We start from the raw sequence: 25,545 nt of genomic DNA, 5'->3' as shown, positions 1-25,545 counted from the left end.
GTTGTCACGGTGCATGGTCGGGACACCATGACTGATATTATCAAATTGGGGATGGTTGATTTTGATGTTATAATAGGGATAGGTTGGCTTTATTCATATTTTGCCAAGCTTGATTGTCAAACTAGTACTATGAGGTTTGAATTTCCAAATGAGTTAGCAATTGAATGGAAAGGGGATAACGCGGTGCCAAAGGGTAGGTTTATTTCTTACCTTAAGGCCACGAAGATGATTAACAAGAGGTGTATCTACCTACCATTTGGTCCGAGTTACGAACACCGATGTGAATGGATTTCCAGAGGTCTTTCCGGATGAGCTCCTTGGGATCCCACCAGACAGGAGATTGATTTTGGGGTTGATGTGATGCCGGGCACACAACCTATATCCATTCCACAATACAGAATGGCACAGACTGAATTGAAGGAGCTAAAGGATCAATTGAAGGATTTGTTAGAGAAGGGTTTTATTCAACCGAGTGTTTTGCCTTGGGGCGCACCAGTTCTCTTTGTAAGAAAAAAGATGGGTCACTAAGGATGTGTATTGACTATCGGAAGCTCAACAAAGTCACAATCAAAAATAGGTACCCACTACCAAGGATAGATGATTTGTTTGATCAATTACAGGGTTCTAAGTACTTCTCCAAAATTTATTTAAGATCCGGGTATCACCAATTGAAGATCAAGGAGCAGGATATTTCGAAAACAACTTTTATGACCCAGTGTGGGCACTTTGAATTTTTGGTGATGTCTTTCGGGCTAACCAATGCCTCGACAACTTTCATGGATCTTATGAAATGAGTCTTCATTAACGATATTCTTGTATATTCATGAAGTCGAGAGGTCTATGCCAATCATCTTAGGGAAGTTCATGCAAACTCTATATCAGCACAAGTTGTATGCAATGTTTTTGAAGTGCAAATTTTTGCTTGAATCTATCACATTCTTGGGTCATGTTGTCTCCAGAGAAGGAACTAAGGTTGACCCTCAGAAGATTGCAACTGCGAAGAATTGGCCTAGACCTACAACTCAAGTAGAGATTCGCAGTTTCTTGGGCTTAGCTGGATATTACAGGAAATTTGTTGTGGGGTTCTCTACTCTTGCCTCTCTATTGACTAAATTGACATATAAAGCAATTAAGTTTCAATGGTCTAATGCTTGTGAAAGGAGCTTCCAGGAGCTGAAATCAAGATTGACTACGGTGCCGGTATTGTCCCTACCAGAGGGTACATATGGGTTTGTGTTGTATTGTGATGCTTGAAGGATTGGGCTTGGGTGTCTATTGGTGCAATATGTCAAGGTGATAGCTTATGTTCCAAGCAACTCAAGAATCGTGAAAAGAACTATCCAACACATGACTTAGAACTTGCAACGTTGGTTTTTGCATTGAAGATTTAGCGTCAATATTTGTATGGGGTCCATGTGGATATATTCACGGACCACAAGAGCCTTTAATATATTTTCAAATGGAAGGAGCTGAATCTAAGGAAGAGAAGATGGCTTGAGTTACTCAAAGAATATGACATCGATATCCTGTATCACCTCGGAAAGGCCAATGTTGTAGCGAGTGCTCTTAGCCGAATATCTATGGGCAGTTTGGCTCACTTGGAGGCATATCAAAGTCCATTGGCCAAGGTAGTTCACCGGTTGGCTAGTTTGGGAGTTCATCTTGCGGACTCTAGTGAAGGAGGGGTGATTGTGCAAAATAGGGCTGAATCATCGCTTGTTGTGGAAGTCAAAGAGAAGCAATACGACGATCCATTGTTGGTACAATTGAAGGAGGGGATTCATAAACATAAGACTATGGTTTTTTGTCTTGGCATAGATCATGGTAGACTAAGGTACCAATGACGGCTATGTATTCCAAATATAGATGGTCTCCAAGAAAGAATCATGACCGAGGCCCATCATTCCTGGTATTCTGTGCGCCCAGGTTCTACAAATATGTATCACGATCTCAAGGAAGTCTATTGGTAGAATGACATGAAGAGGAATATGGTAGATTTTGTGGCAAGATGTCTGAGTTGTAAGCAAGTAAAGGCCGAACACCTACTGCCTGGTGGGTTGGCACAAAACATAGAAATTCTAATGTGGAAGTGGGAAATAATTAATATAGACTTTGTGGTGGGACTACCACGCACTCCGCACAAGTTTGACTCAATTTGGGTGATTGTGGATTGACTCATGAAATTAGCACACTTCTTTCCCTTTAAATCTACTAACACAGCAGAACAATATGCTCCATTGTATATCAAGGAAATAGTCAGGCTGCATGGCACTCCAGTCTCTATCATTTCTGATCGAGGGGCATAGTTCATGGCTAATATTTGGAAGAAATTTCAGCATGGTTTGGGTATTCAGGTGAATCTTAGTACAACTTTCCACCCACAGACTGACGGGCAAGCAGAACGGACTATTCAGATGTTTGAGGATATGTTGCGTGCTTGTGTTCTTGATTTCAAAGGTAGCTAGGATGACCATTTGCCACTCATAGAATTTTCCTACAACAACAGTTATCATACTAGTATTCAGATGGAACAATTTGAGGCTTTATATGGTAGGAGATGTATATCTCCCATTGGGTGGTTCGAGATTGGGGAAGCTAAATTAATAGGACCAGACCTCGTGCATCAAGCAATGGAAAAGGTCAATATCATTAAGGAGCGGTTGAAAACTGCTTAGAGTCATCAAAAGTCCTATTCGAATGTTCGTCGCAGAGATTTAGAATTCAAAGAAGATGATTGGGTATTCTTGAAAGTTTTCCCCATGAAGGGTATAATGCGGTTTAGAAAGAAAGGGAAATTGGGCCCTAGGTATGTTGGACCGTACAGAATCATTTAGAAGATTGGTCAGGTGGCGTACAAGCTTGAGCTACCACCTGAGATGTTATTAGTGCACCCGGTATCATATGTGTATGTTGAAGGAAGTACTCGGAGATCCATTGCTTATCGTACCAGTTGAGACTATTGAGGCTAATGAAGAGCTGTCATATGAAGAAATTCCAGTTGCCATTCTTGATAGGCAAGTCTAAAAGTTGAGAAATAAAGAAATTGCCTCAGTGAAGGTTTTATGGTGAAACCAGCAGGTTGAAGAGGCTATTTGGGAGGCCGAGCAAGAGATGAAGAAGAAGTATCCTTATTTGTTTGAATCGCTATGTAATATTTCTATGAAATTGTTGCCTATGAATTTTGTATCACTAGTACATTTGATGTTAAATGTGTTCCTTTCTGGTTATATGTTGCTTATGAGGCCATGGTTGATGTTGTTTTATGTTATGTTACGGCATTGGATTATGTATATGATGTTAGGATTTGTGTCTGGGTTCGCTGGCAGGTGGATAGGCCTAGTTACAAGGGAAACTCTGGCAAAATATTTGGAAATTTAAGGAATTAGTCAAATTTGGGACTGCTGGTGTGTGGTATGGCAATTGAGTTGCATCGGATGTTAATAGTGAAATTTGACCCTCATTTGAGGACAAATGATCTTAAGTGGGGGATGATGTAAGGCCCTATAAAATTTCACCTAAAACCCGGGATTTCGTGGTGCCGAGGTAGACTTACGCGTTTATGATTGTAGTGTGCTGGGGAGTAAAGGAAATGTTTTGGCAGAACCAAGCATCTTTAGGTCCACTATGCGACCGTAAAACCACTATGTAGGCCGCAGAGTGGCCGCAGAGTGAATCAGATATGGGAAAGTTTGGATGCTATTTTGCGATCGACTATGCGATCGCAAAACAGGCTTGCGGTGCATTGTGCGACCGCAGAATAGGTCTGCGAGCCACATAATGACCACATACCCAGCCAGTTTTTGCCTAGTTTCGAAGGCTATTTTGCCACCCATTTCACAGTCCGCAGAAGCATTGTGAGGTTGCATACTGGAGCTTTATTTTTGGGTTTTTATAACCCGACCCCCATTTCATTTATATAGACTAAGGGTTCATTTTTGGGGGATTACGTAATGTTTTAGAGAGAGGGGAGAACTATTCTAGAGAGAGGAAAGGGAAGGCTAAGGTTTTCACTACTCTACCTTGAATCAAACTTTGAAATTTCATCAAAGGATTGCTAGGGCTTTATGGAGGTAAGAATTTCTTTCCCCAGTTATTCAATCTCGAAATTTAGCTAGAAATGGGTAATTAGTAAGATAATTTTTGGGCATGGGAGTTGTTCATCTTGCATGCATGTGTTTTCAAAGAGTGTAAGAAGATTGTTGAGCTAAAAATGATAGATAATGGGTTTGGGATGACGGAATCCACCATAGGAGGACCTTGAAACCTTAATGCACACCTAGTGTTCGATAAAATTCTCAAATGAGCTAGAACCATGATCATCTTCCTGATTTTGGTTCAATTTCTTACATTTCTAAAATAGATTGAAGTTTCTAAGATTTCCAGAACATTTTAGAGAGTAAGGAAGCTCAAGTGAGGTATGTTGGCTAAACTCTTCTTTAAAAATTGAACCCCAAATTACCTTTGTAAGTTCCAAGGTATTTATTACAAATCGATTATTCTGAATAAGCTTAGCGACAAAGATATATATTCAATTCATGTTTCAAATGTTCTTATTATATTGTACTATTAATTGAGGATGTGTTCCAACTATGGATTGTGTATATACATGTTGTAACTCCAAGTCGTGTTTCAGATGAAAGTTATTATGCCAAATTGTGTAGAGATTGTGATTGGGATTACACCTCCACCCGCACATATTAGGGTGAGGCGGCAAGACCACTTTGTGTGGGATTTTGGTATTATTGTTACACCACCACCCGCATATATATTGGGGTGAGACGGCATGGTCGCTTTGTGTCATATTGGTATCATTTTTACACCTCCACCCATATATATTGGGGTGAGGCGGCAAGTCCGTTTTGTATAGATTTGGCACTGTGGTTACACCTCCACCCGCATACATTGGGGGGGGGGGAGGCAGAAGGGTCGCTTAAGTAGAGTTATGGTATGGTGCTTGCACCTCCACCCGGACACATTGGGGGTGAGGCGGCAGAGCCGCTTTGTGCAAAGATTGTTACAGAGGATCTCATCTGAAATTTATAAATGTTATTGTCAGCTCTTAATAAATTTTTCTTTAACTTAAATGGCTATCAATGCTATTCTATTATCACTATGATTCATCATATTCATGTTGTATTTCCAAGTTCTTAATTAGGTGTTTGGTTTTCATACTAGTACTATTCGACATGGACTAATGTCCCTTTTGTCAGGGGCATTGTATATTTAACGGGTGTAGGTGGTTCCACTGTAGAGGATATTGACCAGTGATAGCGGTGATCATTCTTCCCAGCTCACTTGGTGAGCCCCATCTCATTCCGAGGTTGTACATCTTTTGTTTCGTACGCATTATCATGTTTTGATGTATAACCGGTACCTTGTTGCCGCCACTATCATTGTACTCTTTTGTATCTTTATAGGCTCTATAGACATAGTGTGGGTTGTTTAGTGGTGTGGGAGAGTTGAACTAAAGATGTCATGATTTTATCACATGCTCCTATTGTTAAACTATGGTTATGAAACATATTATTGTGGAGACTTATTAAATGAAGTAACTAATGGTTATGTATTTGGTACCGTCTACATGATCTCCTTGTTGGTCAATTTACAAGTTATGCATTCTCTTTAAATCATATGTGAGTTGGGTAGAAAGTATTCAATAGGCTTGCGTGACCGGGTTCACTCGGTTGAGCACCGGTTACGCTCCCTAAGTTTGGGGCGTGATATTAACTCACGAAGTCTATCCACATTGGGCACATAAATCCGACCCTGCATCTGCAACAACCCATAATATCTAATAGAAACCTGCTTGGCATCATTGTGCTGTACCGTGTCTTTAAGGACAAGCAAATGGGGATCATCATACTGACGCTCTCTGATGCGCTCATACAAAGAAGATCGAGAGACCGTGCAAGCAAGAACTCGACTAGTCTCCGAAACATCTAACCTCTAAACTTCTGATGCTAGCGATCTCTCACCAACTGGAATATATGCAAAACTACTCATACTCACAAACTTTCTACTCAAGGCATCGACCACCATGTTCTCCTTCCCGGGATGATAAAAACTGGCAATATCATAGTCTTTCAACAACTCTAACAACCTTTGGTGCCTCAAGTTGAGATCATTTTGCTTAAATAAGTACGTAGACTCCAATGATCTATGAATACCTCGCACGACACATCTTAGAGGTAATGCCTCCAAATTTTCAACGCATGAACAATTGCTGCCAACTCTATGTCATGAACAAGGTAATTCGTCTTATGAAACTTTACTTGAGAAGACACGTATGCAATCACCATGCCATCCTGCATCAATACTGCACCAAGCCCGATACACGATGCATCACAATACATAGTATAGGATCCTGAACCTGTGGGCAACACCAATACTAGGGCTGTAATCAAAATGTCTTAAGATTTTGAAAGCTCAACTTACACTCATCGGACTATCTGAATGGGGCACTCTTCTGGGTCAATATAGTCAATGGGGCTGCAATGGGTGAAAACCCCTCAACGAACCGGCGATAACAAATCGCCAAACCTAGGAAGCTCCGAATTTCTGTAGCTAAAGTAGGTCTAAGCCAGTTCTGAATGGCCTCAATCTTAATAGGATCCACTTTGATGCCTTCAACAGATACAACATGCCTCAAAAGGCAACTGAATTCAACCAAAATGGCATATAACTGACTATCTCTTAGGGGTCGTTTAGTAGGGTGTATAAGAATAGTTCGGAATAAGGTGCATTAGTAATGCATGGGTTAGTAATGAAAGCATCAGTTATGCAGATATTATTTCTTATCTACTATTTGGTATGGTGCATTAAAATTATAATGCATTGCATAATTTTTTAAAAACATAGTTGTTTACAAAAATGCCCCCATATTCTTTAGCTTTAAGGGACTTAAGGACAATTATGTCTTTAACCATACTAATGCATGCATTAATAGTCTTGGTATTACTAATGCCATGGTTTTCTATATATTACTTATACATAGGATAATACCAAGTATGATGTATAGTTAATACTTGTATTAGTTATACACAGGTTGAAAAAATGTACCAAACAATGTATTAGTAATGCATAGAGCTAATGCTTGCACAATTTTTTCTAATACCTCCTACCAAACAACCCCTTGGAGTCTAAAGTACAATCCGAATATGCTGCTCATGCTCATCTCGATTGTGAGAGTAGATCAAAATATCATCAATGAAGACGATCACAAAAGAATTCAAATAGTGCTTAAATAATCGATTCATCAAATCCATAAATGGCATGTCAACCCAAACGAAATCACGAGGAAATCATAATGCCCATATCGAGTCCGAAAAGCTATCTTAGGGACATCCGATGCCCTAATCTTCAATTGATGGTATCCAGATCTCAAATCAATCTTCAAAAACACTTTGGCACCCTAAAGCTAGTCAAATAAGTCATCAATCCTCGGCAACATATACTTGTCCTTGATACTGACTTTGTTCAACTACCGATAATCTATACAACATCCTCATCGAACCATCCTTCTTCTTCACGAACGACACTGGAGCACCCTAGGGCGAAACACTAGGTCTAATAAATCCCTTATCAAGCAAATCCTGCAGATTCTCCTTGAGTTCCTTTAACTTAGGTGGGGCCAATGGTATGGTGGAATAGATATGGGCTGAGTGCCCGAAGACAAGTCAATACAAAAGTCAATATCTTTGTCGGGTGGCATCCTCGGCAGATCTACAGGAAACACCTATGGAAACTCACACACAACTGGTACTAAATCCTCTGCACTTGAATCACAAATATAGGCCAAATATGCTAGACATCCCTTCTCAACATATGCCGACCCTTCACATAAGAAGTAACCCTGCTGGTAGGGGTGTCAATGGTTCGGTTCGGCCGGTTATTTTATAAAATTTGTACCATACCATTTTTTTGGTTATTCTATCATGTATAACCAAAATTAAATTTTTAGAAACCATACCAATCATGCCGGTTTCACTTCGGTATTGGTACGGTTCGGTTAATTTATGGTATTTTTTTAAATGTCATTTAAAAGTTACTAGTAGAAGCAGAATGAAAAAACATACGTACTTTTATAGAACTTACCAAAACTCTCTAGACATTTGTACTATTTAAAGGGTGATGAATTAAGAAAATATGAAAGATGGATAGAGTACAGATCCATCAAGCGTAAAAGAAATTAAGAAAAGAAAAGAAACTATAATTCACACGAGTGGAAAGATATTAAGTATAACGACCCGACTTGTTGTTTTGAGAATTAGCACCCCGTTCGGTGGCTTAAGGTCTCGAGTAGCTTTAAAATGTGTAACATGACTTACGTGTGTGGTTGAGTTTGGTTTTCGGATGATTCAATATATAATTTGTATACGGCTAAATCGGAGAGCCCGATTTTAAGATAATTATTACATCTCATGGCCCGTCTTCAGAAGGCCCGAGGCCCAGTTCGAGGCTCGACCCCGAGGATTCCCTATGCTCGACCTCAGGGCAGAGCAAATCAGTGGCTATGATGAACGAGTAGGAGATTACCAAGGCACGTGATTAAAGCTGACCAAGTCTATTGGGCTAGCACAAGCCCATACCATAGCATTAAATGGTTCTACCAGTCGCATACCTTTGTAATAAATGCATATGTACTATGTTGGGATTCCCCTCCTATATAAAGGGGACCCTTGTTATTTTTTGCACACATGATATTATACAAGAACATTGTCTGCTCTCTAGCTTAAACATTCTCTATTGCCTTTCCTCAGATTTATTACTAACATTTATTGTGTTTCATTTATTGTTCTTCATTTAATACTCATCATTGATCATAAAGAGCTCTTATTAATGATCTCAAAACTGTTAAGTTCTTCATCGACCATCCATAGTCTAATGCTTAGCTCGACCCCGAGGCCCCGTATAGTCGAGCTCAAGACCCCGACTCTCGGCCACTCGGTTTGCATAACATACTATTTTTCAGGCTCTTATCTTATTTTCTAGTCTCTCAATTAGCATCTACTTCTTAATAACTAGCATAAAAATAAATAACGTATTTTTAGAATCACAAAATCAAATCTAATTGTTATTGCCATTTTCTAGGTAAATAGTTTGACGCCCACCGTGGGGCTATAAATAATAGTGATTATTTTTATGCTGGTTTACTAAATAACGCAAGTTATTCTTTACACTTTTTCTTGCCTAAGAATCTTTGATTTCAGGTGAAAATGTCTAACTCAGTGAATGCACATGAAAACAATGGTCTTCAGGACCATGGAGAGAATGGTGTATCTACTACATTTTATTTTAATAAATATTATATATAATTAGATAATAATAATAATTAAGTATATCATTCGTGTCTCTGTTACAACACAGCGAAACTAAATGGTTCGAATCTAAATTGATTTTAGGCTGTACACCTAATTTTCCTGGGATTGTAGTTCAATCGGTCAGAGCACCGCCCTGTCAAGGCGGAAGCTGCGGGTTCGAGCCCCGTCAGTCCCGACATATTCAATAAATATATCAATTCATATCTCCATTTTCTGTGAAAAGGGGGACAGGGAGCATAATTTCATTCCCAACGGGGGATCTTTTTTTTTTCTTTTTTGTGCTGCTCCAAGCGTTGGTGTACCACCGCAAAACCCTGAGGATGCGCCAGAGCCAATCCCCATGGGTGTGGTCTCACGCAATGCCCAACACGTCGATAAAAGCTCCTACACTAACAGGAGTATAAGATAGGGAAACCAACAAGAAGCTCAAAAAATCATAGCTCGGGAGGGACAATAGGTTAGCCTTCACGTTATTTTTGAGATGTTACAGGCACAACAACTGGCGATTTCTTAACTGCAAATCCACCAAAAAACTCCAAGCATAGCAGCACCGGAAACAGCTCCTCGAGCCGAACAGGTACCAGAAAGATTGAGTAACAATGGGTCAGCAGCCGACCCTGCTATTATGAAGATGCTCGAGGACCTAACAAAGAGGATTGAATCGGGCGAAAAGATGATAGAAGCTAGCGACGAAAAGGTGGAGACCTACAATTCAAGGGTCGACCAGATCTTGGGCGCACCCCCGATCCTGAAGGGTGTTGATTCAAAGAAATTCGTACAAAATCCATTCCCATCAAGTGCGGCTCCGAAGCCCATCCCGAAGATATTCAAAATGACCGATCTCCCAAAGTACAAAAATATCTATCACCAGGGAAAAGCGAAGTCGAGGTTACATACCCGAGGACACTCTCACATTCAACAACGAGGACATCGAGACCCTGTCTCAACCTCATAACGATGCATCAGTAATTTCTTTTCTTGTGAATACATTTCAAATTAAACGTGTACTTGTGGATCCAAGTAGCTCGGCCAACATTATCAGGTCGAGGGCGGTGGAGCAGCTCAAACTGCTCGACTAGATCGTGCCCGCCTCTCGAGTCCTCAATGGATTGAACATGGCAAGCGAGACAACAAAATAAGAAATCACCCTCCCGACCAATATGGCTGGAACAACCCAAAATGCCAAGTTTCATGTCATCGAAGGGGCATGAGATACAATGCCTTGCTCTCGGGGACTGACATCGAAAGCTCAAAGTCGTAAGACCTCCGGGCCAGAAACTTCGAGCTCATAAGCCCTAAATGAGGCAACATAAAAAAACGGTTCCAAAGCCAAGATCCTCGATGTCTCGGGGACTATCGCCCCATCGATCTATCAAAAATTCGAGGCCATAAGACCCCGTGTGGGCAACCTCGAGCTCATATGACCTCCATGAGGCATCTTCAATGCTATAAGACCTCCGGGCGTGCCCAAACCTGTAAGACCTCAAGCAAGACATGAATTATACTTGTACCAAGTAGCCCAAATTTGTAAGACCTCAAGCCAGACATAAATTATACTTGTACCAAGTAACTTATCTGTAAGACCTCAAGCAAGTCATGCTCGAATTTATTAGACATTACAAAAGGCATAATCCCGATCTTAAAGCCAAGGCTACATATTCGTACTTGTAAGACCCCTAAAAAGGCATAACCTCGATATAGACGCAGAGGATACCTCACTCGAGGACTAAAAAGCTACGACCAAATATAATGACTATGGTCACAAAGCTGTATCAGCTAAACTAACGCGACTTGGGGATGCCCAACTATCGCCATAAAATCACAGGCCTCCAATTACTTCGAAATACTTTGAAAAGAACCGGTTAACCAGGCTACCCTCGGCATAAGCAAAAAAGCTTCGATCATATCAGCTCCAAACAACAAAAAGGCTTCGAAAAAATTCATCCATCGAGCGAAACCTCCTAAGGTGATCATTGTATCGTCACATAATGGCTCACAATCGAGGTTCTTACAGAACCGTCAAAGAGTTTGACGATCACAAAAACTTCAACGAGGGAAAAATAAAGCCTATACTAGAGGTCGTACTGACCCAATGCATAAGAGCCACTTTCTCCAGCTTAAATCAAAAGGTCGTACCGACCCAATGTATAAGAGCCACTATCACTAGCTTAAACTAAAAGGTCGTGCCGACCCAACGCGTAAGAGCCACTATTGCTAGCTTAAATCAAAAGGTCGTACGGACCCAATAAGTAAGAGCCACTGTCGCCAGCTTAAATTAAAAGGTCATGCAGACCCAATGTGTAAGAGCTTGAGAGCCAACCTAAAATTTAAAAACCCACGGGCCGATGAGCTCGAGTCGAAAATCGAGACCGAAAGCGGTTAACTAAAAAGTGCCTAAGGGAAAATGCGTAAGAGCCCACGAACCAGCCTAACAAGCCTTAGGGTTAATTTGTAAACCTAAGGGTTCTACCTCGAAGGCCAATTCATTTGGCTAAAATCATTAACAAACGTCAAAATTCGAGACAAATAAAGACATACTCAAGCATACAGAAATTCATGGAAGGAGAAAACCAAAAGGTTTCTTTTTATATGTATATGTGAAATAATACAAGGCTTCATCTATAATGTTCTCTAAGAGCATTACACGCAGAATCAAAAGCCTATGCTACTTTACCCTCGGGGACTAAGGCTTAGTCAGCCCTTTCCCAATTATTTTCGGAATCAGAAACGAGGAACTTGGCGTCGTGTTCATCTGCCTTGGCCTGCTCTATCTCTTTCGAGAGATCGAAGCCCATCTTTGAGGATTTCCCTCTAAGGTTTGAACCGTGCATACTCATTGCTTGTGCTCTCCCTATCAGAAGCCCCTCTTAACTTAGCTCGAGCATCAGTAACATCTTTCAAATATACGACCACTTTCTTATTAGCCTTAGCCCGAATCTCTTCAGCTTCAGCTCGGGCATCCATGACCTCGACCTTCATCTCCAAAAGGTCAGACTCGCGCCTTGAAATACTGATCGTCTGGATCGAGCTATTTTCACGGGCGTTCCTGAACTGTACCTCGAATGCAGAAACATTGGCCAAAACATTCTTCTTGGACGCAATATGGGAATCTATCTGAGCCTTTAGCTCATTACACTCATACTTGGCCTGGCCAACCTCACCCCAAAGGCGTTCAAGATCCTTTGTCTTGCTCTGCAACTGAAGTACCAAAATATTAATCTTTGAGGATAGAAAAAGAAGCATGCATTCCCTCGGAGTAAAGGTTACTTGTTTCTCGAGGTGGTTTTCGTAGTTTAGGCTTCGATTCACCTCATAACGATGGTGCCTCAATTCTTTTCCCCTTTTATTGCAAAGAAGCCTGAGGGATCTCTCCTCGTCCAAGGCTTTCCACAGCCTAGCTTCACGGCGGAGCAACTCAGACTTGAGCTTGTCAAAGGCCTGTGGAAAAAAATTTCGATGAGAAAATGAAAATATAAAATCAAAAAGACCAACGAAGTCAACAAAAGCTCACCACAGAACAAAGCCGCTGAGCCTCCTCAAAGGTTGAGCGTGCATTTACTGGTCTGGTCTCACCGGCCCCAGTTGAACCAATCTCGGTGAGGACATGGTCACTTGAGACCCCGCTTGATTTAGGCGGCCCCTGGCCTCAAACATCCTTTGAAGTACCTTCGATCGGAGATGAAGATGATGGCGAAACACCTGTATCCCTCTAATTACCTTCAACGGGAAAGGATGACGATGGTAAAACACCTGTATCCCTCAAAGTACCTTCGACGGGAAGAGAAGACGATGACAAAGGAGGAGCCACTCCTCCAAAGCTAGAAGCCTCGAGTGTTGTAAGCTCAGCCGATACATCTCCTTTGAGCCTCCGAGCTAGGATTGCCTTACTATGAGCATCTTCGTCATTCGAAGATTCCTTCCATTTGTTATCATTCCGCCCCGAAGCCGACAATCCTTCGTCCTCTCCAAAAGTGTACGGTCTTATCTCAGAAAATTCTCCAATACCTACGGCGATGGAGTTAATATATATAAAAGAAAGTACCTTTCAAAGAAAAAAAGGCAGCACAACACGTACCGTGGTGTTTATCCTCCCATCTACCTTTGGACAGATTTCGCCACTTACGCTCATCATAAGTTGAGCAAGCTATCAGTTTCCGAGTCTAGTCCTCTAGGTCGGGGACCTCGTACGACAATCATGGAATCACTGCAGAGAAGGAAAGGAAGACATCTTTTATAGAGTCTGCCTCCACCATGAACAAAACAATAAAAACACAAGTGTGCCACTTACATGTGAAATTCCATTTCTTAGGAAATGTCAGGAATTCTATAGGTATAATGTCAATGGTCCACACTCGGACGAATCGAATCATCCACCCTCGGTCCCCGTCTTCTTTAGTACTGGCAATAAAGGGTTGGGTGGATCGACGTCGTAGAGAAATCATGCCTCGATAATGTAAGGGTCGGTACAATCTAACGGGTGACCGAGGGTAAACTCGAGCCTGACTTTATCCGCAAAGTACCTTATCATCAACACTATCCTCCAAAATGACGGGTGAACCTAGGCTAGGGTAACCCAATTTGTTTTGCAAAACTCAATAAAGAGGTGCGTGTATATGTTCAAAAACCCCTCTACATGAGTCATGATGCTCTCTTCCATGGAAGGTGCCTGCAATACCACCTTTTCTCCCCATCCGTAGTCTCTCCTAACCATCTCGAGGTGTTTCTCTCCTATTGATGAGATAAACCTCGATACATGTTCTCGATGGCCCTAAACGTTGGGCGGTCTCTCTAACGAAAAGTCCCTCCTCGAGACAAGCACCTCTAGGTTAGCACACTGGACGCCAGCAGTGTACCACGGATCGAGCGGGAAATGGAGGCGGAACTCTCCTCCTCTTATTGGACAAATGTGTGCATAGCAGACATAACTACAGTGAAACAAGAAGAAGGAGATGGAAAAGCTCTACAAAAATAGCAAAGTCCTCAAATAAGAGGAAAGTAAGCTCTTTTATAGAGCAAGCAGCTACTGCCCACCTACCCTAAAGGCCAATTAATTTTGACCATGTCATTGCCACTTTTGGGGAAGTGTACTAGTGGGACCACCCCGGTCACTTCGCAATCATGCCATACGAATGACGCTGTCATATAGCATTCGAGGGGTCAAGATTACCATATCAATCCAGCCTCGAGATGGTGCCCAATCTCAAAGATCTCTGTTAAAATGAAAATAAGCTCTAAGGGGCTATCAACATCGGTCTAGCCTCGGGATGGTGCCCGATCTCGAGGATCTCTACCACTACAAAATAGGCCCCGAAAGAGCTAACGGTCTAGCATCGAGATGGTGCCCAATCTCGAGGATCTCGGTTCCTCCAAGTATGGGATCTAAAAGAGCCGATATCAGGATTCAACAGACTAGTTCTACATAAGCACTGGAAAATAAATTGGAAGACTTAGAATAAAAGGATCTCTTTGCATTCTCAAAAATTCATTTATAGAATATGTCTTTACAAAACTCCCCCCGAGGAGCCCATACACAAAAGGAAGAAAAGAAGAAGCGTAAAGGACGATGTGAGACTATTCCTCACCCTCACTACCATTTGAATCACTTACAGAGTCCTCATCTGAAGTAGTTGAAGGCGCTGATCTCTCCTCCAAGAAACTAACTTTCTCGATCTCAACAGGGAGATTGATACCTTCGGCATTTGCTTCCTTGAGGGCCTACCTCCGAGCTCGTAGATGAGCATAAGCAATGGCCCGAGCCAACTTCTGCTCGGACTTCTCAAATATCTCCATGGCTCGAGCATTTACAGTAGCGACATCCTTTTTGTATGAGGATGCATCTTCAACAGCATTAGCATTGGCTACAGATAGTGCAACGACCTCCTTCTGAGCATTTCGAAGAAGTTCCTGGGTTGAGGTCAACTCACCCCATAGAAGGTCCTTTTCTGAGGTCACAACCCTATTCTGCCTCTTCAGCTCGAGGATCTCTGCATCCTTGGCCGCAACCTCTTCCCGAATCTGCCCCACCAGGGCATCTTTTTGCCCAATCTACAAAGGTGAAACAAGATCATAAGCATCAAATCATAAGAATAAGAGGATGAGCATGTGAATTCCGTGTTACCTGCTCAGCAAAGCTAGTCCTTTCCTTGTGCACCCCCTCTAGGCTTGCCCGAAGCTCATCCAACTCCTTTTCCTATTAGGCGGAGGAAGCCTCTGACTTATTCAGCTTCGAGGTGAGCTTCTCAATTTCCTCCTCACTACATTAGAGCTCATCTTGGAGCTTAGAGAAAGCATGGTCATACAATTTCTTGACCTACAACAAAGGCAAAAAAGTTGAGAAGACAAGGAACACATTTGAAGCACAAATGGTATGTCAAGAATGTTACTTGCTGTTGAAGCTTCTCGGCCTCCTCAAGAGCGCTGGGGGCGTCGAGGTCTGCGTCCACGTTGATGCTGATGAAGTAGTCCTCGAGCGTATCTTCCTCTCCATGAGAGGCCCTCACACCGGCGATACCCGTATCCTGGGCGTCCCGAATTTCCCACGGTGAAAACGAAGGGCCCAATTTAAACCCACCCAGGGAATCAATTTCTGTAAGAATCTCCTCTCGACCCCAGGAAACTTCGGGTTAAAGCCCTCCAAAATTTCCAGCCAAGGTTTTATCGGTACGGACTATGCCATGTCCGGCTTGAAGCTCAGGGACTGTGCCCGAACCCTCCTCGAGGGTTTCCTCAGCACGGGTTAGGTCTACATCGATTATCACCGGCTCGACGGCCTCACACCTAGCAGCTTGTGGAGCATCAACACTCTGTCTTGCCCTTCGTGCCAAAGGGTGATCATTATCATCATCACCTTCATCTTCAGAATGAGGACTTTCCACAACAGCCGAAGCCGAGACTATGGCATCAATCTTAATTGAAGACTCAGTCGAAGCTTCCTTCTTCCTCTTCTTACCCTTACCGGGTCTCGAGGTTCCTTCTTCACCAGCGGGAGCCGGTCTCATCAACACACCCATCCCGAGGCCTACATAAGCATTACCTATCAAACTTATCACCACAAAGAATACATATATGAAATTTGGCAACGACAGTAAGAAGTACTTACCATGGTTCTTAGCCTACCACCGAGTCTTGGCCAAATCATGCCAAGAATGCCCACTATAAGGAAAGGTAGAGTCTAGCTGTCTAATACACCCCGAAAGGTTCTGAACCGCGGCGAGGTACCAAACGGTGGCTGCATAGTCAAAAAAGATCATTTCAGAATAGGAAAGAAGGAGCGATAAAATGAACTCGAAGTAGCAAAACTTACATTAAATATTCTATTCCTCCGGGAATGGCATCCTATCAGTCGGGATAATGTCCGATGTCCTCACTCTAACAAACTGGCTCATCCACCCCCGGTCCTTTTCCTCATCGATGCTAAAAAAGAACGTCTTCGAAGATCGAGGATGAAGCTTGATCAAACCTCAGTAAAAATGAGGTTTATACAACCTAACTAGGTGATCGAGGGTGAAGGTCATTCCCTCGACCTGATTGGGAAAATATCGGAGCATGTAAATGATCCTCCAAAAATAAGGATAGATTTGACCGAGTGTCACTTGATACTCTCGGCAAAAATCAAGAATCACCGGATCTATCTTTAGGGAAGAAGGATCTACGAGACCTAAAGTAAATGGATAGGTATATACGCTAGGGAAGCTAGCTTTGTAGTCTACTATGCTTTCCTCAGGCTTGGGGATCTCTACTTGAACTGCCACCCTCCATCGACAGTCTTTCTTCACTCTCTACGTATCAGTCACCATGTTGATGTACCGAGATACAGGCTCGCATCAGCCCGGGGTAGAAGGGGGATTTTTGATGGCAAAATCAGAAACTATATCGAAGTGGTCGGGGGTACATTGCTCAACAGTTGGAGGTACTTTTAGTTTTCTCTTGGACATGCGTGATGAGGAAGCGTCGCCCTCTTTCTGAGGTACCGTTCTAAGGGTTCTGGCCATAATTATAAAAAAGGCTTCTAAGGAAGAGGATGAAGAAGTAAGAACAAGAAGAAGATGGATGCTGAAAACTGTGAACTTAGCCTTAAAAACTTGATGTTGTAAAAGTGTAAATGGCAAAACAAGTTGAAATATTTAAAGAAGCCATTTGGGCAATGTTTGAGGAGCATAAAGGTTGAACCAATAATAGTTCATGGGCTTCTCGATAATCGTATTGATAGCGACCCCTGCGCAGCCTTTGCGTTATGGAATTTAATGCTCTAATGAACTGGCGTCATAATGGGAGTATCAAAGAAGCAAGGATTCAAGACCATTTCTTATCATTTTACTCTAAGAAATGCAGGGACTATCTGTATACGGCTAAAATCGGAGAGCCCGATTTTATGATCATTATTGCATCTCATAGCCTGTCTTCAGAAGGCCCGAGGCCCAGTTCGAGGCTCGACCCCGAGGATTCCCTATGCTCAACCTCGGGGCAGAGCAAATCGGTAGCTATGATGAATGAGTAGGAGATTCCCAAGGTACGTGATTAAAGCTGACCAAGTCTATTGGGCTAGCACAAGCCTATACCATGGCATTAAATAGCTATACCAGTCGCATACCTTTGTAATAAATGCATATGTACTATGTTGCCCCTCCTATATAAAGGGGACCCTTGTTATTTTTTGCACACATGATATTCAATACAAGAACATTCTCTGCTCTCTAACTTAAACATTCTCTATTGCCTTTCCTCAGATTTATTACTTATATTTATTGCGTTTCATTTATTGTTCTTCATTTACTACTCATCATTGATCATAAAGAGCTCTCACTAAAGCTCTCATAACTGTTAAGTTCTTCATTGACCGTCCATAGTCTAACACTTATCTCGACCCCAAGGCCCCTTATAGTCTAGCTCAAGACCCCGACTCTCGTCCACTCGGTTTGCATAACATACTATTTTTCAGGCTCTTATCTTATTTTCTAGTATCTCACTTAGTATCTACTGCTTAACAACTAGCATAAAAATAAATCACATATTTTTAGAACCACAAAATCAAATCTAATTGTTATTCCCATTTTCGAGGTAAACATGATTAAAAAAATAATTCTTGTTTTGGAAGCTTAAATGAAAAGAGTTGACCGGAGTTTGACTTTTGTGCAAACGACTCCGGAATAGAATTTTGATGATTTTAATAGCTTTGTATGGTGATTTTGGGCTTAGGCGTGTGTTTGGATTCGGATTTGGAGGTCCGCAGATTAAATTGAAGCGTTTTGGTGAAAGTTGGAAATGGAATTCAGATGTTTGACCGGGAGTTGATTTTATTGATATCGACCTCGTATTTTGATTCTGAAAATTGGAATAGCTTCATTACCTCTTTGATGACTTGTACGCAAAATTTGAGCTCATTCCGAGTTGATTTGATATGGTTCGGTAAGAGTTTTGGAAGTTAAAAATTCAAAGTTTATTTAAGTTTGATTTGAGGTGTGATTTTTCATTTTGATGTTGTTATGCGTAATTTGAAGGCTCGAGTAAGTTCGTATTATATTATGGGACTTGTTGTTATATTCGGACGGGATCCCGAGTGGCTCGGGTAAGTTTCGGGGTGGTTCAAACCATTTCTAGGATATTTTTAGCTATTGGATTTTGGCTACAACAGTGTGCATTGCGATCACATGGAATTGGCCGCGATTATGATGAGTAAAATGGGGAAAATTTTCCAGTGAATTGTGATCGTGGAAGGCCTTTAGTGATCACGTAGAGAAAAAATGCTGTTGCACTGACCCGACTTTGGAAGCTCATATGTCGTAATCTATAAAGAATTTGGAGGTGTTCAAAAAATAAAAGTTGTTGCCCTTTGTGTCTATTTTTTCAAAAATTTAAACCATATGGAATTTGGAGTTGTGTACATAAAGTTATGGTTGATACACTACATGCTATTTGGGATGTTTTTGGAAATCGCGAAGAAGAAATTTGTGGTGCATAGGGCTGATTTTGGCAGCTTATATCTTGCAATCTATAAGGAATTGGAGACGATCAAAAAAATGAAATTTGTAGCTCTTGGTGTTTAGTTTTCCGAAAGTTAAACCATTTTTTATTTGGAATTTTTTTACAATACATTATGACCATTACACTAGAAGCTGTTCGGAAGAGTTAGAGAAGGCTATTGGGAATTTATTCATCGTGATCCCGAGGGAATGTCGTGATCACGTACAGTAAAATAGTGTTGGAAAAATTTTGTGCTTCGCGATCGCGTGTGTTTGTCCGACAACACATAGGGTAATTTACTGGGCAGCAGAAATTATAGTTTTGAAAATGAGACTTCCATTTTTGACGATTTGGAGCTCGGGGAGAGACGATTTTCGGGAGATTTTCAAAGTAAACATCAGGTTAGAATCATTTGGCTTGGAATAGAGGATATAGGAAGAAGTTTGGAGGATGATACGCGTGGAATGGAATTTCCGGAGCATTTATTAGCTTTCTTGGCATTGGTTTTGGCTTGTTCGAGGTAAGTAACACTTCTAAACTTGGAGCTGAGGGTATGAACCCTGATTATACGTGTTATGTGAATTGTTTAGAGGTGAAGCACATGCTAGGTGATGGGCGTGTGGGTGTCCATCGTAGAACTTATGACATAGTTGATTCCATGGAGTTGTGTAGTCAAATAATCTTTGCATTATCCATGTACTTTTATGTGTTAAAGAAATTGAGTTTAGAATCATATTAAAATCATGCAGAGACTATATGCCAGTATAATTGAGACCCACTGATGTCATTTCTGCTGTCGAATTATATGCTTAAATTGAAATTTCGTACTCAATCATATTCATTTATTGCATATCATATCTTAGTCTCTGTTATTATTTATTGATTCACCATATCATCATTTTAGGCTAGCTTTATGACATTATGAGCCCAAGAGACTGGAGAGATTGATGACTGAGTGAGGCCAAGGGCGTGATTATGAGGATATTTATGGGATCAGACTGCACACTACAGCAGGCCCCATTGGCTTTATATATATTATTATTATTATATGGATTGAGTTGCACGCTGCAGCAGGCCTTATAGGCTTTAATGTTATGGAATCGGGCTGTCCGCCCCAATAGGCCTTATTGGCTTATTATAGCGCTTAAGGTGAAAGAGCCCCTCCAGAGTCTGCATCCCACAAAGTGAGTGCAGTGGATATTATATTTGGGATGGAGTTCGCTAGGCATGGAGTTGCCATATATATTCACAATTGGGATGGAGTTCCAAGGGCATGAAGTTGCCTTATATTTATATTTGGGATGGACTTCCTAGGGCATGGAGTTGCCTTATTTATTTATATTTGGTATGGACTTCCCAGGGCATGGAGTTTCCTTTTTCATATATATTTGGAAATGGATTTTTCTTGGGATGGATTGGCCCTATACAGTACTAAGTGACTGAATGTTAGTTATTATGTATATATTTGGGGTGGATCTTCCTTGGGTTGTATTGGCCATATATAGTACTAAGTGACTGTGTGTGATTTATTATTTATGTTTGGACTGGATCTGCCCTATACAGTGCCGACTGTCTGTGCTGAATATTGAACATGCTAAGTGGAAATGCAAGACAGTGAGATAGAGTACTCTGAAAGTGTGAGTACATGAGTTATCACTGGTGTTACTTTCATTATATTGTTATGAACTGTTATTGGTTATTTGGTTGGACTCTGACCTTGGTACAAGCTCGTCAATGATTTCATCCTAAGGTTAGGTTTATTACTTATTGAGTACATATGGTCGGTTGTACTCAAAACTTAACAAGCAAGGACCCTTGGAATATAATAGCTCTAGTTGTTTACCCTCAAAATCGGATAACAATTAAATTTGTTAATGGTTTTAAGGATACGCGGATTAATTTGTCACAAAGCAATAAATTGAATATATTGAACAAATACAGACAAAATTTAATTCAAACTACGTGAGTAAGACAGTTCCAGCCTTGGTGAAATGTTCACCCTTGATCCAGGCTTACTATAGTCAATACTGATGAACAAAATAAAGCAAAATAATAGGGAAGATGATAATATATTTCCTTGGAATATGTTATACAACATATCTCACGAATTATCAGACTCCCTTTTTATAGTAGAGGAGTCCTACCTTAGGTACAACTCTATAAAGGTAAAAAATCTTCTAATTAACTAATTGATGGCTCCTTATTGATACGTGCTGAGATCCCCGCCATGATATCCGGTCGGTCACAGATATTTCGGCCTTCTATTGGCTATACTTGATTGTCCAATAATGTTCCTCGAAGTCATTCGAGGTTGATACCAATCCGAAACTATGACCCCGATATTCTCGGGGGCAGGCGACATGCCCTCGGATTTTGACCCGATGAGACTTTCACCTCGATGTTGGTCCCTTGTCATCATGTCTCGAGCCTGGTTTATCTTATCGGAGGCCGGGGTGCACCATGAGCTCGATTTTACCCATATACACTAGTTATCATTAGTATAAAATGATGCATTCTTTCTATCACCCCATTTTACTACGGAATATATGGACAAGACGTTTGATGAACAATCTCATGTTGTTTAAACAACTCAACATAATTGCTATTAAATTTTTTTTGGTCCATTATCAGATTTGAATACCTTTACATGCTTTCTAAATTGATTAGTTACCATATTCAAAAATATCCCTAAAAGTAATAAATTTAAGGTACAACAAGATAATTCAAGTATCTAACAAAATCATCAACCAAGGTAAGAAAGAGTCTCATTCCATTATAGGTAGGAACTTTATAAGTCCCCCAAATTTCCATGAGTAGCAAGTGAAAAATATCAACAGCCTTATTACAACTGATATGAAATAGAGTTCATGTTTATCTAGCTAGAGGATAAATGTCACATTAACTTATTGTAAAACTGTTCTTAGTCTTAAAATATGTAATCTTCCTAAATACAAACATAGGTACACGACCCATCCTCTGGTGCCAAAGAGTTTCATTAACCACTCATATAACTATCATAGACTTTGTAAGATTGATATTTCTTCCTTTCCTAAGTGAATCCAAGACATATAAACCATCATATTCTTTACCAATCTCCTTCACCTTCCCAGTAAAGAGATCCTGAAAGACAAAAAAATTAGAGAGAAAGTAACACATAAATTTAAAGATTTTGTTAATTTAGAATCATACAAAAGGTTAAATTTGAACGTTGGAGCACAAAATACATTTTCAATTAAATCACTACTTCCAAAATGACAATTTCCAACGTTTTTTTGTTTTCCACCCAGTGTCCGTTACTCGCATTGGAGCCTGACTATATCCGGATTCGCACCGCGTAGGGCTCATTCGGGGGGAACCGCTCCCTACCAAAGATTTTTCCATACCTAGTGCTCGAACTCGAGACCTCTGGTTAAGGGAAGAGCAGTCCTATCCACTGCACCACATCCTTTGGTGGTATAATTTCCAACTTGAGTAATTGTTGTAGAATCCCCATTAGATAATTGCATCTTGCCTGAATCTCCTACTAACACACTATTTTCCAACACATAATCACCATTTATCATATAGTTTGTCACGACCCAAAGTCCACTATAGGTTGTGATGGATCCTACCACTGCCGTCAGGCAAGCCAACAGTGATTTACCAATTTAATTACTCATTTTTGTATTTTGCAATCCTAATTTTCCTTAATTTAACAGTATAGAATAGAATTTACAGGGTAAATGATAATATTTACACGAGCCACAATAATGAACAACCCAAAGGAACCCCCAAAATCCGGTGTTGTAAGTGCATGAGCATATTTAAGAAGTACAACAACAATACAATATCTGTCTATAATGTAAATAAGATAGAATAAAATAAATAGTACGCCGGAGACTCGATGGACTACGATGCGTAGCGTGGGTTGTAGCTCACATAAGTCTCTTGAATAGATTCGCCTACGCGCCAAGATGATCTCCAGATGAACCTGTCAGATCCTGCACATTTAGTGCAGAAGTGTAGTATGAGTACGTAAATCGACGCGTACCCAGTAAGTATCTAGCCTAACCCCGGAGAAGTAGCGTGTCACGACCCTAAACCTGGACCCGGTCGTGATGACGCCTCTCGTGAAGACAAGGCCAACCAACACACTCCCAATTCATTTTTAAGCAATTAAGTAATGCAAATTTAAGTCTTAATCATAATAATAAAAGTCCCAAAATAAGGTGAACCAAACAGTTTGCGGAATAGACATAGCCCGACATCGGGGTGTCACTAGTCATGAGCATCTATCACAAAATCTACAAGTCTAAAAGAGTCTACACTAACTATTACATAGCTAAAATAGGAGAAAATAAGATAGAGGGAGAAGCACTGGGCTGCGAATGCCGAGCAACTACCTAGTGAATCTCCAAAGTCTGCGGAAAGCTCCCAACTCTCGCAAGCAGGACCTGAAGCGCCTGAATCTGCACATGGGATGCAGGGAGTAAAGTGAGTACTCCAACTCAGTAAGAAATAATAATAAATGCAGACTAAGTAATAAAAAATCTTGTAAAGGCATATCAACAGGCTATAAAGAAGCAGTAAAAGCCAGTAAAAATAATGAAATAGTGAAAATATGTAAAGTCACTTAAGTTCAATTTAAGTTTTTTAAAATTTGCCTTTATAAGCAGTTAAGCGAGTAAATGACAGGAAACTAGAAAAGATAAACACATAAAGAACTGCCCCTCGGGCACAATACCAGTAGAATCAGCCTCTCGGGCAACATATGGAACAACACCAGCCCCTCGGGCTATATCTCAAATCACAATGGGTACCCGCACTCACTGGGGGTGTGCAAACTCCTAGAGGGCCCCCTTACAGTCCAAGCGCAATATCAAGCCATCTCGTGGCGTAATCACATAGGCTCTCGACCTCATATAAACAAGCCACCTCGTGGCGTACAAATCTCAGGCCCTCGGCCTCATAATCATCATAAGTGTTTTCTCACAACATAGACCCTCGGCCTTACTCAATTAGAATCTCACAAGCCACTCAAGCAATAGTAAAACATGATGCTCAGCCTAAAATATTATTTAAAATATCATTTTAAGTGTTAAAGCAGAGTAAACATGGCTGAGTTATGAAACAGTAGAATATAGCATGACTGAGTATAAGTATAAAGTCAAACCAGTGAGAAAATATCAGTAAAAATCCCCTAAGGATTCAAATAGTTGGCACGAGGGCCAAATATGGCATTCAGCCTAAAAAATGATGATAGCAAGCAATCTTCAGTCAAATACGTGGTAAAACAATCATTCGGGATGGACTTAGTCACAATCCCCAATAGTGCACGACTCCACGCTCGTCATCTAGAGTGCGCATCACCTCAATATAGCACAACGATGTGAAATCCGGGATTTCATACATTCAGGACAACATTTACAATCATTACTCACCTCGATCCGGTCCAAACTTTAGCCTGCGATGCCTTTAACCTCTCGAATCGACCTCTAGATGCTCCAAATCTAACCAAAATCAGAACATAACCTTTAAAATATGCTAACGGAACAAAGCCCACTCAAAAATATCCAATTTACATAAAAAATCCCAAAATTGATCAAACCCAGCCCCCGGGCCCACGTCTCAGAATCCGATAAAAATCAAATCAATAGAATCTCATCCACTCACGAGTCCACGCATATCAAATTCATCAAAATCCAACCTCAATTGCCCATTCAAATCCCCAAAAGAATTCTCAAACTTTTCTTCCATTTTCCCCCAATTTTCACTCTATTTTCTAAAATTAAATGATGAAATTCAAGACTAAATCATGGAATTAAACCAAATATGAGTGAAGAATACTTACCCCAATAGCTCCACTGAAAATCCTCTCAAATTTCACCTTCTCCCAAGCTCTCCAATGGCTTTTATGATATTGGACTTAAACCCTCGTCTTTAAAATATAAACTGACTGCCCAGATATTTCTTCATCGCGAACACGACATATCCCTCGCGTTCGCGAAGCACACCTCTTCACTGACTGGAATTCCTTCTATGCGAACATGAGAACCCTCTCGCGAACACGATGCACAGCTGACTCAACATTTCGCGAATGTGACCTCTACTACGCGAACGCGTAAAACAATCGCCTTGGGGACCCAGCTACTTCTTTTTCTCTATGAGAACGCGACATAAGCCTTGTGAACGTGGAGAATCATAGCATCATAACATCACAAACACGGCACACAAAACGCGAACGCGAAGATAAAATTTGATGCCTTAGAGAACACCCTTCGCGAAG

General features: G+C 41.0%; 1 non-coding gene across 1 annotated transcript; it reads left to right on the top strand.

Annotated features, from left to right (window-relative positions):
- The first annotated feature begins 9,421 nt into the window (after window positions 1-9,421).
- Window positions 9,422-9,495, top strand: TRNAD-GUC (transfer RNA aspartic acid (anticodon GUC)). The gene has a single exon. It is a non-coding gene; the product is annotated as a tRNA-Asp (tRNA).
- Window positions 9,496-25,545: the final 16,050 nt, after the last annotated feature.

The sequence above is a fragment of the Nicotiana sylvestris genome, chromosome 10 (genome assembly GCF_000393655.2).
Source record: "Nicotiana sylvestris chromosome 10, ASM39365v2, whole genome shotgun sequence".
Taxonomy (NCBI): Eukaryota; Viridiplantae; Streptophyta; class Magnoliopsida; order Solanales; family Solanaceae; genus Nicotiana; species Nicotiana sylvestris.
Note: the sequence above shows the minus strand (reverse complement) of the source record. Positions and strands in the feature narration are given on the sequence as shown.